Below are 17,100 nucleotides of genomic sequence, written 5' to 3' on the forward strand. Positions count from 1 at the left end.
AAATGGGGAAAATACTACTAATGCGCCAACCTTTAGTCGAGATTCTCTACAGAATACATTATTCTGTTGCTCAACTGACACTCCAAATAATAGTAATAATAGTTAGTGCTGTCAGCATTAATCTCATTAAAATGACGTTAATGCCATAGCTGCATTAACGCGGCAAATCTCCGTTAACGAGTTACCGCGGATTGTCCCATTCGTGGGGCTGGACAGTGTCAAAGCGTTAACGAGCTAACCGCACTAACACTAAAATAATAATCCCCAAATGTTTTCTTTTTACCGACCAGCTCCTCTTTGATAGCTGCCGGGTCCATCTTGTCGTTGCCTGCAGGTGAAGTGATGGGGGAGGGGGAGTAGTGTTCAGTGAAGGAGAGAGGCGAGGCAAAAGTGGGCGAAAGAGAGGTAAACTTGTGGCTCCACAAGTATAATTATAACGTAACATAGACTATATCGATGTAAACGATATTGTCACATCTCATATCTCGTATAAAAATATATCGATATATTTAAAAACTCGATATATCGCCCAGCCCTAGTACACAGAGTGCAACAGTGCAATACGTAATAGTGCAAGTATTGTAAGTGAGAGGAGAGTGTTATGTAGTCCAAAGAAGTGTGTTGAGAAGTGAGTCCAGTGTTGAAGAGGGCAGCATGGTGTTCAGGATTGCTTGGAGGCAAAAACTTGCACAATCTCGCTTACTTGCTCCTGATGCTGCAGAGTTGTCTTCCAAATGGTAGAGGAGTAGACAGTTGGTGGGAGGGGTGATGCGGTTCAGCCTTGATACTGGTGGCTTTACAAATGCAGCATGAGTTGTAAATGTCCTGTAGTCTGGGTAGAGAGGTGCTAATGATCCGCTCAGCGATCGGCACAGTCCTCTGGAGGGCTCTGGGGTCTGATGCGTGGCAGTTTCCATACCAGACTGTGATACAGCTGGTTACGACGCTTTCTAAGGTGCCTCTGTAAAAGGTGTTAAGGATGGGTTTGGGGAGGCGCACGTTCTTTATTAGTTGTCTCAGGAAGTGTATGCACTGCTGAGGTTGTTACTGGTCCAGGACAGGTCCTCTGTCATGTGAACAAGAGGAATCTGTGCCTTTCACTCTTTCTACTGTGGTGGCATCTGCTAACTTGAAAATGTGGTTTGTGTTGGAGCTGGAGGTGTAGTCGTGGGTCAGTAGCGGACTCGGCACACATCCCCGAGGGGGGTCACCTGTGCTCAGTGTGATGATGCTGGATCTTTGATTTTCCAACCTGTACTGTCTGGGGTCTTTCAGTGAGGAGGTCCTGAATCCAGTTGCAGGTGGAGGTGTTGAGTCCGAGCAGGTCCAGCTCGCTGGTCAGCTGTTGGGGGATGATGGTATTGAATGCTGAGCGGAAATATCATAACATTTAATATCTTTAATAGTGTCAAAGTAATAGTACTTTGTTTTACAGTGGCTTTTATGTCTCTTCTTATTAGATATCTCAGCAGGGCTGGACCCTCTCAGATAAAAACAGGGTTTTTTTGTCCATTTTACATAGATGTTCAGATAGGAACACTGCATGTGCTCTGCTCACCACTGGGTTTGGCACTCACAATAACTCCAGCAAATCGAAGCTATGTGGACTGTTCACTTACACCCCTGATATGGTTACTTGGATGGGAACGGTTTTGCTTCCCAATCTTTCTGATGCTGGCATTCTAAATGGGGCACACTGGTGAAAGTTCCAGTAAATGACAGTGGTCTAGCTGTCACGTCCTCTATCAAAGCCTTGTATGTCTGTCATTTTGCATGGCATTCATCACATTGTTATGTCACTGTTATTTTGTTAGAAAATAAAATATCATAAATATCAGAGAATCAGAATACTTTATTAATCCCTCAGGAAATTACATGGTCACAGTTGCTCAAAGACACCAAGAACAGTAACCAACTAATCTAAATTAATAATACAATATATCAAAGTTATAAAATAAAACAAAACAGATCTAATAGATACAAATAGCTCTAATTATAAATATCCCAGTATATCACACAAAATAGATAAATAGTTGCATTATATAAATAGAATAAATATTTAAAAAATTTGAGAACTTCTTACAGTGTTTTTGAATTGTTTGAGACTACATCACATTTTAGTGCAGCACATTTTTAAATAATAAGGATAAAGTACAAGTACAGGACATTTGTAGAATAAATAGTTGCATTATATAAATAGAATAAATATTACAGTTTTTAGGAACCTCTTACAGTGTCTTTGAATTGTTTGAGACTACATCACATTTTAGTGCAGAGCATTTTTTAAATAATAAAGATAAAGCACATCTACAGGAACTCTGTAGGTTCTGTGCTCATTTGGAGTTGATGCGGGCAATGATGGTTTTAAGTTCTTCTAGAAAGTCTGCAAAGTTAAGAGATCTCTCTTCTTGCGTCTTACAGTCTGAAGAATTATTCTGTATGTGAGGAGAGAAGCACAGATTAACATTGTTTTTAAGTTACTTAAATCTAATAACGTAAGTTGATAAGTCAAAACTTTTAATACTTACATGTGGTAAGGTAGTATTGGCATGGTCCAAAGTGTTGAGGGTCATGTTTAATTGCCATATCCCACTGGTGGCATGCTCTCTCGCAAGCTCCAGTTTTTTCATGATGGTGCTTACAGCTTCACCAAGGCAGGGATCCTGATGAAGACAGAGCAGTTGTTAGGATCGTGGATAGCTGGATATAAGCTCTTGTCATTTACCAGTCCTAGTGTAACTGAAAATCCATCACAGATTAATATTGCTCAAGAATCAAATTTTAATTTTAGCCATTTCAAGACAAGCGTCTACCCCCAATAGCTGCCTATAGGTCTGAGAATAAAGGGTGAAAATGAGAGGACAGTCTTCCAGACGAAGAATGATTTCTCAAGGTCTTAAGCAAAAGATGTGTTGCTACAGTTCATAAAAGCTGCATTAACATGAATAAAAAATAAAAAAAATGAACCAAAGCTGAAATGATCCCTTACCGACACATCTTTGGGAAACTTGAAAATCATATTTCCCTACAAAAAAGGAAAAAAAGAGAATATTACTTTGAAAGTCATTAATATTAAAAAAACAGCATTTTGTCCTGGTTCCCTTTTGCACATAGCTTATGTAACAAACACTTTCCAATTTTAACTTACCTCAAATTTGACATTCTTACGTAGTCCTCTAAAGTTGATCTCGTCCATGATATTGGAGGTGGGTGCTGCTTGAAAACACCCAATGAGAAAAAGCATCCAGAGTGCAGTTCTAAAGTAGTGCTCCATAATAGACTTGTAAAAAGCTGGATCGACGTTTGCTGTGAAGATGTGCAATGTCGCTTTACCAGTGGCTTGTGATGACATCCCTCTACTGCTGGTTAATTTATGCTGCTTAAAGTGAGTGGGTAGGTTCAGGTAACTTTTCCTATTAATCATGCTGCTTTTTTTCCCCTGTCAGCTGCATGGTAAAAACCCAGAGTTGGGGCTAGGTGGGCACAGAGTTATGGTAGTTTTTCAATAGTTTATTCGTCTTTCTTATTTGGTCATTATCATAGTTAACAGTTTATATATATATATATATTTTCCCCTTTCTCACGTCAGCAGTGTTTAGTTTACTAGCGCTGTACAGACTTGGTAAAAGAAAAAAAAATGAGTTCAAAGTGAATGATGTTGGGGTTTGGTTTCCTCCCTTCAGAGAATTTAGGTGGCCTTTTTTTCTTTTCTTTTTTTAAAAAATCATCACTATGAAGAGCCACAACCTTTAAGACTGCACATTTACAACATTTATAACTTTTAACACTGGGTTTCATCTTTTAGCCAGAGCAGCTGTTCCTTTTTAAACTGTTGAACATATTTAAATTTTAAAAAACAGTTATACACATGCGGTGCAGAATGACTCTGAGCACTAAAAAGCTGCACTCATGTTTGAACATTTACATCCTTTGATGACAAAGGTCTTCATCTAAAAGGATCTGATGCTCTGATATCAACATGCAAAATTAAAATATAAAAGAGAGAAAGATTGGTATATTGAGGTTGTATCGGGTAAGGAAAGAACTTTGATTTTTACATCAAAATTCATAAAGCCAGATGAATGGTTGACACCTACACGTACGCTCACCTACTGTTGGGGATTCCCCTTAGGAATCCCAGACAACAGAGGTTGTCGACACCCTCTGCTTAGTGTGTCATGGCATATTACTGTTGCTCACTCTATAACACTTTTTTAGTTAGGTTTCAGTTTTGAGAGATCTTCAGGAATTAGACAAAAACGGTGAATGGGACAAGATTTTGATGTGCTTGAAGAGGGTGGGGAAATTTTCTATCCATAAAATTAATAGCATTTTGGGGCATCCCTGCAGTTTCCATGAGTTGAAGTACATTTTGCTCATTTTCATTTGCTTTTCTGTTCTCACACACACATACTCACTCACTCACTCACTCACTCAATCTCTCTCTCTCTCTCACACACACACACACACACACACACACACACACACACTTTTTTTTAAATACTTTTTACTAAAACCTTAGTTGGTAAATGACTGCTTTAATATGGAGAGTGTAGTTGCATGCATTGCTAACTGTGATTTTGACCCATGATTGCAAAATGAATTTGAACCTGGTACTAACAATGTAGTATATAGTAATACTTTATTATTTACTTCGATGCATATTATATTTTTAAAGTGGACACTTTCCAGTCCAATAACAGCTTTCTCTGATTTAAATCTTCTTTTTTGTGACTTTAACAGTTTTAGCCATATATCTTGAAGATTTTTAAGGCATGATTTTTAACCAATATTGCCCACATGATTTCCGGACTTCTTAGACGTTTTTTGGGGGGTTTTTTATTGTTAGTGTGGGACATTAGAAGATAAGGGGTACAGAAAATAAAGTACACACAAATCACAATTACTGTGTGCATCTGTCCCACTAGGATTCTGCATTGCCCTGTAATGCATCTTATCCGTATTAGGAAACATCTTCTTGCGCTTTTCTAATAATTATTATGCATTTCTTCACCTGAATATACGATATAGAATAGGATCATTTTTACGAATAAGTGACATTTTGCACAGATTGCTGCTTCCTGTTAGCAAAAAAAAAACTGTCACTATTAGTCACTTTAAATATTTTTAATGCCATTTAGTTGTAACAAAACTTGGATCAAATGTACCTCTGGTGCCTTTTTGCAAGAGTCCATGTTTCACTTCCCGTGACACTGTGGGATAAAGTTGTTAAAATTGCATACTGACCGAAGTTGCACCATATCTCACCACACAGAAAGAATGAAAAGGAAATAAAAAATTTTGGTTTCCGTGATTGTATTGATGTCACTGGAGACATTTGTTTAAGTTGTTACCACAGGCCACCGCAGCATAGAGTCAGATAGTGGCTTTGCTGACTTTTCCCTGATTTGAGTCAGGTATCTGTTACAAATTTGACATTAGTCCATTGTTTTTACTATATGTTGCCCACAAGCTTGCGTCACTAAAGGGGACGAAGCATTGTTGTGGTTCTCCCCCACGCCACCACCTGTCCAAAAAGGGATTTTTTTTTTCTTTTCCCTTACACTATCATGAAGGGTTTTTTTTACTCCTCAGCTGTAAAAGGTTTACAGGGTATTGTCACCCTGATGGGAGGGTGGGGTGGACATCCAAGTTTGTGAATGTCACAACTTGAGAATGAGGCAAGGTATGATTTTCAAATTTACACCATAGGTGCATCTACTAAAAATTAGACAAGTATAAATCTCTGTGAATTTGAATTTTTTTTTTTTTTTAATTCTTTTTTTTTTTGAATTTTTAAATTTTTTTTCATTTTCAGCTCTGCAAAATTTCCGATATATTTCAGGCAACACCTTAATGCTCTGCTTCTTTGCCTTTTCAATAAAATTTGTTGCAGAAATAATTGAGACACACATTTACATGGAAGTGTTTATTTTCTGTATTTCTCAGTGTCTTATTAGCTGGGTATTTAGAGGATAAAACATACACTATCTCACTAAAGTGAGTACAGTACACGCCTCCCTTTTTTTGTAAATATTTCATTACATCGTTTCATGAGACAACATTGAAGATATGACACTTTAAAACATGTCATTTAATCAGTGTACAGCTTGTATAAGAGTATAAATTTGCTTTCCCCTCAAAATAACTTAACACAAAGCCATTAATGTCTGAACCACTGGCAACTAAAGTGAGTACACCCCTAAAAGAAAATGTCCAAATTGTGCCCAGTTAGCCATTTTTCTTCCCAGTTGTCATGTGACTTGTTAGTGTTACAAGGTCTCAGGTGTGAATCGGGAGTAGTTACGTTAAATTTGATGTTATCACTCACACTCTGGTCATACTGGTCACTAGAAGTTCAACATGGCAAGGAGCTCTCTGGGGATCTGAAAAAAAGAATTATCGCTATACATAAAGATGGCCTAGGCTAGAGCTTCCCAAAGTGTGGGGCCCGTCCCCTGGGGGGTGGAGGGGTGGGGGGGCGCAGTATGAAAAGGAAAAAAAAAAAGACCGCTTGGACACTGCTACCATAATGGACAGGTTTTTGGCGAGGCGCCCACACAAACGCAAAGCAGGAGATGAAGCATAGCTGAATATGTTTCCAAACCAACTTCATTCTAAGCCAAAGACTAGAAAATATGGTGAACAAATCTTCCCTTTGGCTTCACCTGGACAAGTGCCAAGGTAGGTCTCCCCTGCAGAATTGGTTTTCCCTTCGTTGGGAGCAGCGCTGGGCTCTATCCCACATTCTTGATTTTTAGTTCACAAACTCTTGTTGTAATGACTAACTACTCCTGTCATTTCGGAGATGTTAGCTGTTTATACTGTAAAGTTACAGTGGGACACAAATAACATCAAGCCGTTCCTGCCACGATTTGTTCACGTGGTTCAAATCAAACAGTATCCCACAGCTGTTTATGTTTTTGAACCCATTTTGCACATAGAGGCATTTTTTGAAAAATGCATTGATAGCAATGTTGAATATTGTTACACAGGAAAAAAACAACTACACGTAAAATAATTACACCGTGACGCCTCTGCCTTTCTAAATGGAGGGACAGTAACTGCGTGTGTGTATGTAAGCGTGTAAAACCTGAAGATAGTAAGATTAACAGTATTTTGTCTCTATCTGCCATTCTGCAATTCATCTCATGTAAACATCTCATGCGTGACATGAAAAAGGCACATACCTTTGACGTTGCGTGACGAACTCTGTATTCCTCGTCCACACGTAAACGCAAAAAAGGAGTTTTAAACAATCTCCTTTTTCGGTGATTTGAAACGGCGTTTACATGTGGACGAAAGGTCCAAACACATAGAAACCACTGCGTTTTCAAAAACACCTGTGTAGGTGTGGACGTAGCGTAAAAGAGTTAGTAGTGTATTTTATTACCACATGTAATTTATTGAAGATTACTTGTATTTGCTTAATTGTTTACTAAATGTTTGAGGTGTGAAATAAACCGCAATGGAGTTTGAAAACAAAATATAGGTGTGTGTGGTTGGAAGATGTGTTTGCGCGCAGGGGGGCACGAACATTTTTCTTGTATTAAAAAAAAAAAAAAAAAGGGGGGGGGGGGGGGGGCAGCAAAAAAAGTTTGGGAACCACTGGCCTAGGCTATAAGACTATTGCCAACACCCTGAAAATGAGCTGCAGCACAGTGGACAATACCATATAGTGGTTTAACAGGACAGGTTTCACACAGAAACGAACCTCACCATGGTCGACCAAAGAAGTTGATTGCACATGCTCAGCGTCATCTCCATGCATGAGTGCTACTAGCATTGCTGGAGCGATGGGTCAGCCTGGCAGCACCCTGATTACGCCGCACACTGCATCAAATTGGTCTGCGTGGCTGTCGCCCCATCTTCTGAAGATGGTGCACAAGAAAGCTTGCAAACAGTTTGCTGAATACAAGCAGACTAAGGACAGAGATTACTGGAACCACGTACTGTGGTCTGATGAGACCACGATAAACTTATTTGGTTCAGATGGTGTCAAGCGTATGTGGCAGCAACCAGGTGAGGACTACAAAGACAGATGTGTCTTGCCTACAGTCAAGCATGGTGGTGAGAGTGTCATGGTTTGGGGCTGCATCAGTACTGCCTGCACTGGGGAACTACAGTTTGAGGGAACCATGAATGCCAACATTTACTGTGATATACTGAAGCAGAGATTCCTTCCCTTCAGAAACTGGGCCACAGGACAGTATTCCAACAATAACAACCCCAAACGCACCTCCAAGATGACCACTGCCTTGTTAAAGAAACTGAGGGTAAAGGTGCTGGACTGGCCGAGCATGTCTCCAGACCTAAATCCTATTTAGCATCTGTGGGGCATCCTCAAACTGAAAGTGGAGGAGCGCAAGGTCTCTAACATCTTCCATCAGCTCCGTGATGTCGTCATCAAGGAGTGGAAGAGGATTCCAGTGGAACTCCATGCCCAAGAGAGTTGAGGCATTGCTGGAAAATAATGGTGGCCACCAGAATATTGACAGTTTGGGCACAATTTGGACATTTTCAATTAGTTGTGTACTCACTTTGCCAGCAGTTTAGACATTCATTGTTGTGTACTGAATTATTTTGAGGGGACAGCTAAATTATGTTATACAGGTTGTACACTGATTACTTTACATTGTATCTAAGTGTTATGCCTTAAGCAGATATAAAATATTTTTAAAAATGTGAGGGGTGCACTCACTTTTGTGAGATACTGTAATTGTTACCATTTTTTCATTAGTGAGAACAGTCATTATGTTTGGGCGTTTCTTGAGCTTCATAGGCATCAGTAATCTCAAGGTGACGGGTTCAGAGAACTGAAACTTGAAAAGAATGTGTTGCGTATGGAACATTTTCTTTTAGCATGGACCTGTAATCAATGAATCTGTGATTATCTTAGTGATATGCACTAAGTGTCAGAAATTAAACCAAAATTATTCCCCGAAAGTGATGACAAAAGTTCCAGCTAGCTTACACCAAGACCCTCAATGTGAGGGTTGGGTATTAAACCTAAGTAGTTATTATGAACAACGTGAACTACATAGGTAATCATTTCATTGAGGGGAAAGGTATGAATTTTGCATTTTGGTCAACCGTCATTTGTACAATCATACCATTAAACAACTTAAATGCTTTCTTTCATTGGTGTATTAATGAGAAGTTAGCATTGAATACCAAATATGCCTATTTGAGAAAAAAACTAAGCTTGTGCACTTGTCAAAAAGACTTTGAGCCTCTGTCTTGTGAAATCTACATTTTAGTAGATAAAGTGTTGCAATATGCATATTGCAACACTTTATGAGCTTTTGATATGCATCTATTTTTGTTATTCTGTGAAACATGTAGAGCTAAAATGTGGAGAACACATGTTAATGGAGAAAGTACTTGGGAACGCATGAAGAATCTGTGGTCTCGTGTCTTGGTTAGGGATGGGTATCGTTTAGGTTTTATCCGATACCAGTACCAAACTGGTACTTTTGAAATGGTGCCGGTGCTTAAACGGTGCTCAAACCAGTGCTTAAAGAATGGAGAACACAAAATTGGTCCAAAAACCTCTCATGTTCAGCTGGGGTTTTTTTGTAAAAAGATAACAATGTTAGCCTTTCTGCAGCTATAGGGGATTTATGGCATCACTCTTGGCTGGAAGCAGTGCTTAAACAATGGAAAAAAACACAAACTTTATCCAAAAACCTCTCATGTTTAACTGTTTTTCACTTTTTCTTTGGTCATTTTAACCTTTTTGGCCAGGGTGAAGGGAGTAGCTGCCATCAAACAAGAAGACAGCCTCATTTAACTACGACGGTGTTTGCTAGTTCACCTTACATGCATTAATTTAAGAACGTGGTTAGCGTACTCAACGTAAATTACACACGAACAACATTAAGCTACTCAGGCAGAGAAGAACGGCTGCTGCTGCATCATCATCCGTCATCATTTCTGCTACACTGGCAGGGCTAGGGGCCAGGACTCTACTCTTCGGGTTTTGGGGGATGTTGCTAACTCCGGGTCCGATAACAGGCAACCCACCCGCAGTAGATGTGCACGGTGTGAGATCTTGCAGCAAGCTATCAAATACGGCGCATTTCTCGGCTTTTAACAAAATGCTATACGTCGCCAGGTGTTTCAACAGATTCTAGGAGTTACCTCCTTTGCACAGTATCACCTTAAAGCACTTGTTGCAGGCTGCTGAGTTTGCATCTTTTGCTGTGAAGTACAGCCAGAATTTAACCGCTTCGCCTTGGGCATTTTTAATCTGTAGCTCTGCTCTAAAAGAACGTACGTACCTGGGCCCGCCTACTATGCTTGCAAAGGTAAAATGATTGGCTAGAATCCAAAGTGTATGACATCTCAGGAAAAAAAGCACCGAAATAAAGCACCGAAATGTGCGCTGCTTTTCGGTCTGGTTACTACCATTTATGTCAGAACCGGTGCCATAATGGCAACGGATACCGGTACCCATCCCTAGTCTTGACAAAGACGGAAAAGTCTTGATTCACAATTTTAAAAAGTTTAAACAGTAATCTCCAAGTTTACAGAAAAAGAGCGGCTGTGGTTCCAAGCCTCAAGCAAACCTTTTCTAATACTTAGAAAACAAGTTTGTTTTCACGTTCTAGATGTAAAATAATTTATATTTTTGTTGCCGTATAATTTACTTTTAAAACATTTATATTTTAGTTTGCAAGTGTGGCCACATGCGGTTCAGGTTGTGTGTCTGCTCAGCCATCTGTTTGTCCACTGTTGTAAGGAAATAATTAATTAATCATTTAGCATTTCCTAAATCTGAAGGAGACATGAGCCATTGTAAGCCTTTTGCATTTCACAAATTCATATTGTACTTTTTTTTTTTTTTTTTTTTTTACAGACACAGTAGGAAAAACCCTCAACCTGTTGTGCACTTTCCCACATCAAGACACTCACAATAGAGATGGTCTCATAAAAGCATTCACCAGGCACACACCATGTTTTTTTTTAATGTATGCATATGTTTTCTGCAGTACAGCTGCTTGGGTTGTTTGCAGTCTGCACAATGTGGTTTCAGCTGTTTAAAAAAAGGCAATTCCCTATTGCAGTGCAAAAGTTTGCTTTAGCTTGGCAACGCTGGGGTGTTTTCTTAAAAGATCAAAGCGAAACCAGTTTGGTGCTGAATCAGTATCCTCCAGGCTTTCTTGAACAGTGAACTTAGCCAACCTTTATTACAGATTACCTGTTTTAATGATGGCAGGTAAAGTGCACAATGTGGTTTCAAAAATAGTTCTTATTGATTGCTGATTTTTATGTATCAGCAAAATGTGCACCATAAAACCACCCAGTGAACAGCTGTGTATATAATGGTTATATGTATAATCAAAATGGTAACATTCAGAAGTTCAAATAATATCTGTCAAAGTGCATAAGCCCACTTTATGGTCTGTTTTTAAAAAAAATTGTGAGGAAAAACAAGATTTTTGGCACGTTAAAAAAAAAAAAAAAATCACAACTGCTATGTAGTTTTATCTGCATAGCAGTTGCTTCGTGGTGCTTAATGTTATCTGTCATCTGGTAAACCTCAACAATCAGATAATCCCCTATCCACATACATTTGCAGCACTGGGAAGGAAAATCTTTCTTCCAACAGGAAGAGATCTTTGGGAGAACTGGGCTCATAGAGGGACATCCATCTACCATGACTGGTTGGAGGATGAGGGGAAAGAGAAACAAAAAAACACCACAGACTATGAGAGGGATCGAAAGTAAAAGTCAGACGACATCTGGTAATGGCATTTAAATGCTTCAGGAATTATGTGGTTAGAGATAAAAGTTAGGAGCTCAGTAATTCAGGAAAGGCTCAGAGTAGAGCTGCTACTCCTCTGCACCGAACAGCCAGTTGAGGAGGTTTGGGCATCTGGATATGGAGGCCTGGCTGGCCTGGCCTCTGCTTATATTGCTGCCATTTGACCTAGATGATTCATGGATGGATGGTGCGGCTTTTTTGTTTTTGTTTTTTTTGTTTACACCTCTAAATCCATCCATCTATTCCAACAGTCTTTCTTCTTCCACTCAATCTCACCATATCCCTAGCATCCGCCTCTATGACAGCAACCCTCATGTCCTCCTTCAGGATATCCATAAACCTTGTTTGTGGTTTCTCTCTTTTCCTCCTGCCTGGCAGCTCTGTCTTCGACATGCTTTGTCCAGTATGTCCACTACCCTCTGCACATGTCCAAACCATCTAAGCTTTGGCTCTGTATCTTTCTCTCCAAGCCTCTTAACCTGACTTGTCCTTTTTGATATACTAATTTCTAATCTTGTCTGTTTGGTCCTAATAAAACTCTTAACATCTTCAGGTCCACCAGTTCCAGCTCGGCCTCTGGTCTTTTTGTTGGTGCCACCATCTCTGAACCGTACATCATAGCAGGTCTCCCTACCATCTTTTAGACCTTCCCTTTCACTCTTCTGCTATCCTTCTGTCACAAATCTGCCAATGTTCATCTACACCAAATCCACCCTGCTTGAACTCTCTTCCTCACCTCTCTTTGCAGACTCATCTACACACAACTCATCTACCTTCTTTGCAGCTTGCTATGCTGATCTCTCTCATTCTGTCCACCTCTCCAGGCTCTCTTCCGTCTGCTCACTACTCTCATTACAGATTCCAGTGATGTGTGCAAAAACATCATAGTCCATGGAGACTCAGACTGCAAAGGAGTGGATCCATGATGTAATCCCACTACCACCTTGAACCCACCTGTCACTCCTGCTGCACATCTCAATACTGTCACACACTCATACTCTTGCATACTTCTCTGCCACTCCTGGCTTCTTCATGTGGTATCACAGTTCCACTCGTGGTACCTTATCATTTACTTTGTCTAAAACAACAAAGGAACAGTGCAACAGGTATAGCATATCACCCTTGTTCTTGAAAGTCGGTACCAGTAAATTTCTTCTTTATTTCTTAGGCATCTTCTCACTCTACCAGATTCTGTTAAACCATCTTGTCTCTCCTAGACATCTCCATATTTCTACAGGTATGTCAGCTCGAACGACCATCTTTCCAATCTTCATCATCGTCATAGTTCACTAACTGTCCTCCATCTGTTTACTCTTTCATTTCTTCATTCATCACCTTCTCAAAGTATTCGCTCCATTTTCTCATCATGCTCCCCTCTTGTTAGTGAGGAAGACTTACTGCACAAGTAGACTTCTATATAAGTCAGTTTCTTCCTTCCTTAAATCCTTTCCTCCTTCCCCACAGGAGACAAGAGATAATTATTTTAGTAGTTTTTTGTTGATTTGATTCTTTTTCCAAATACTTCCCCTATGACTGAGCACACTGAAAACTCCATGTTTCAGTGTGGGTTGTAGCAGTTAATATTTAACTACTTTCCTACTTGCCCAATTTGCATGTATATGTCAGCGGAGGTTTTGACTGGAATCGTGGATTAAGTGAGTAAGCCTCATTTTAATATGAATGTTCTAAATACATACATAGTAGGTATACTGTTAGCTGTGATCATGGATACTTGCTACATTAGTCTTCAGTGTTGGGAAAACAATATCAATACTGCATCAGTACTTTATAAACCTTCTCAGACTTTGCACTCTGTATTGCTAATAGCATAGCGAAATAATTACAGTAAATGTGACAGATATAATCTCCCCAGAAGCACATGGGGTGTGCACCATGTTAAAAGATTAAAAGAGAACAAATCGTGTAACACTTAAAAAGTCTGCCTTTATGGTCACCACACCTGGATAACTTGAGCATGCTTTGTAGTACAGCTCTTATATGATCCCAATATGACTGTGAACACTAGATCTTTTCTCTTGGTGGTCAGTCTCCTTACCGGGTCTGGTGTGGCGCTGTTTGTTTTTTATGAAAGGAAAAATCCCTCCATTTGTCACTCATCTAGAGTATCACAATTGGTGTTGTACCCAGAAAGGGAAATTTCACCATCTTTGAAACATAAAATTGATTCCATTTGTGGGAGTTGCTGATCTGACCTTTTACACAAAACATATTTTTCTTCTTTGCCTGGAAAGACACTTATAGGCGATGTTGGCACCTGTCGTAAGCTTTGTTTACGGTTCAGAAAACCCCAATTTTTTTATCCAAGAAAGCATTTATTATCAGTATATTTTAAAGTATGCTGATCATATTGAATGAATAAGAATAAAGCGCAATTCAGTAGTTATGACTCATCATCTTGAGTGGTTCTGTTTTTTGTTTTTCTTGTTTTTGTTTTTGTGCTTGACCAAAGCTTTTTCTAGTGGTTGAACCCACAGGGTCTGCAGGACTTTTTTTCACAGGTGTGAAGTTCATCTTGGTTAAAACAGATGAGTGAGTGAGTTTGTTTTGCTGAAATCCCCCTTTATCATCTGGGAAGTCCATGTTTGTAGCGGGGACACCTGTTTTAAAAAAAAACATGTTCACTTATGTCATTGTGAGAGTTTTTAGTGGCCTGCCAGGTTGCTGCATGATCTTTGAAGTCTGTGGTATTCTTCTCATATATGTTTTCACACATGGTTTTACCACATTTGCAAACTCTGTAAATCCACCTGTTCATAACATTCAAAAACATTGGTGAAAAATTCAGAAAGAACAAGGTTACTCGCATGTATTACTTGGATTTTACTTGTAAAAATTCACCCTTTTTAAAGCTGCGTAAGTTTGATGTTATGTTAAACACTATATGAGCATAAATCTGTACATTTATGATATTCTCTAAAAGATTTCATTAGGTTTGAACAGCAAACACTGGATTTTTATGTGTTCATGTTTTTTTGAAAGTCTTAATACACTTTAATATATATTTAACACTTGCCAATATACTGCCCTCTGGTGGTGGGTAGGTTCTTCATCTTTGCTCCTCAAGAATTACAATCCTACCCTACCATTAGTACAGGGGTGTCGAACTCCAGGCCTCAATGCCTGGTGTCCTGCAGATTTAGGATCTCATCCTGGGTCAACACACCTGAATCAAATGATTAGTTCATTAACAGGCTTCTGGACAACTTCAAGACATGTTGAGGAGGCAATTCAGCCCTTTAAATCAGCTGTGTTGGATCAAAGCACATCTAAAGCCTGCAGAACACCAGCCCTCAAAGCCTGGACTTCGACACCTGTGTTTTTGTATATCCTAGTCGGAACTGCTATTTCAGCGACCTATTAATGGTAAAAGGCTGTTTCATTTCATAACTTAACATTAAAGTTTTAATGGGAACGACTGATTCTCCATCCAAGCAATATTTGATTACACATGCCATAAGACAATTATTAGACAATTATTCCTTAGAATCAGTGCTGGTATTTTTGATTATAGTAATATCTGGTTATTTTTTACTATAGTTTTACGGTTACTGGTTACAGTGGTTAGCACTGTTGCCTTACGGCAAGAGGGTCATTGGTTTAGGTCCACCATCTTGCCTGGTTTACTTATCACACTTTGATGACTTCACATGTAACATACTTTTACATATACATTTACAGTTACACAACAACAAAGAGATTGCCCCTTTATTTCAGAGGTTCAAGAAAATTGGAAAAATTAGATAACTGAAAATAAAATGTTCATTTCTAACACTTGGTTGAAAACACTTTGCTCACTCAATGACAGCCTGAAGTAATGAACTCATGGGCATCACCAGATGCTGTTTTGTTTTTTCTTTTTTAATGCTCTCTTCTTTTTTTTCTTTTTAAGCAAGCTTCACTCTAGCCTTTCTATTCTTGAGGCTTATGAGTGGCTTGCACCTTGAAGTGAACCCTCTGTATTTACATTCATGTAGCCTTCTCTTTATGAGGATATCGATACTCATACCTCCTGGAGAGGGTTGTTTGCTTGGTTGGCTGTTGTGAAGGGGTTTCTCCTCACCATGGAAATTATTCTGTGATCATCCACCACTGTTGTCTTCCATAGACTTTCAGGTCTTTTTCCGTTGGCGCGTTCACCGATGCTTTCTTTCTTTCTCTCTCAGAATTTACCAAACGGTAGATTTTGCCACTCCCAGTATTGTAGCAATTTCTCAGATAGCTTTTTGTCTTTTTTCACAGCTTAAGGATGACTTGTTTCACCTGCACAGAGAGCTCCTTTGACCACATGTTGTCTTTTTACAGCAAAATCTTCCAAATACGCCTCAAATCAACTCCAGGCTTTATATCTGCTTAATTAATAATGACATAACAAAAAAATTGCCCCCACCTGCCCATGAAATAGCCTTTGCGTCAACTCTACATTTATTTTTGGACATTTTAAAAAGGGGATGGCTACATATTAAGGATCTGGAACTCCTAAACCCTTCATCCAATTTGAATGTGGATACCCTGAAACAAAAGCTGAGAGTCTACAGAGTATGTCCATGTCCATTATGTAACTATAATTGGAATATGTTTCAGTAAACAGGTAAAAATAACTGAACTTGTGTCAGTGTCCAAATAGATATGGCCCTAACTGTATCTTCAGCAAACATTAGTCACATCTATAACCCAGTTTTGAGATCCCTTCCCAGACACCTTAACGCCCACTCACACCTCTGCCATTTGACCTCAAGGAAATCACATGATAGGGTGGGGCCAGGTTTCACAATGAGCTCAACCGAAATCCTGGCTGATTGTGACCCACACCTGTTTTCACACCTTGGCTCATGTGATTAGGTACAGGATCATCAGGGGGTCCTTTTGTCCCTCTGTTGGGGGGAAACTCCCACTGGGTTTAAATCTGGGACTCTCCACCATGTGACCTTAGAACTGAAGAAGCTTCTCGGATGAGAGGTGAAACGTCTTCAAGCAACTTAAAGAAGTCCAGATGCTTTTCTTTCCAAGCTCCTTAGAAAACATTAGTCACACTGTGCCACTAGAAGCTATGCATGCCTACACATGGCATTGCCTTCATTGTGCTTTACAGGTTACGTAATGTAATTTGGATCATGAGCACTACTCTTTTATCTTCCTGCTGATCTTAGTTTCATGTCTACACACCTTTTATTTTTAGCTTTTTCTGTTCAGCTTGTCTGGCCAAAGGTGCTCAGTGGTCACCTAATGGGTCTCAGAGCCATGGTTCTTGTGTTGTCATGGGCACTTTTTCATTTTCACAAGATTTGCTTCCACTCCTAGAGTATTGCTCA

The 17,100-nt window shown here is 39.4% G+C and overlaps 1 long non-coding RNA gene across 1 annotated transcript; it reads right to left on the reverse strand.

Annotated features, from left to right (window-relative positions):
* Positions 1-1,834: 1,834 nt before the first annotated feature.
* On the reverse strand, positions 1,835-2,667 carry LOC145430270 (uncharacterized). Its single transcript, XR_013910736.1, has 2 exons — positions 2,529-2,667; positions 1,835-2,435 (listed from the first exon to the last, which is right to left on the reverse strand). It is a non-coding gene; the product is annotated as an uncharacterized LOC145430270 (long non-coding RNA).
* Positions 2,668-17,100: the final 14,433 nt, after the last annotated feature.

Source organism: Astatotilapia calliptera, chromosome 2, assembly GCF_964374335.1.
Source record: "Astatotilapia calliptera chromosome 2, fAstCal68.1, whole genome shotgun sequence".
Lineage (NCBI taxonomy): Eukaryota > Metazoa > Chordata > Actinopteri > Cichliformes > Cichlidae > Astatotilapia > Astatotilapia calliptera.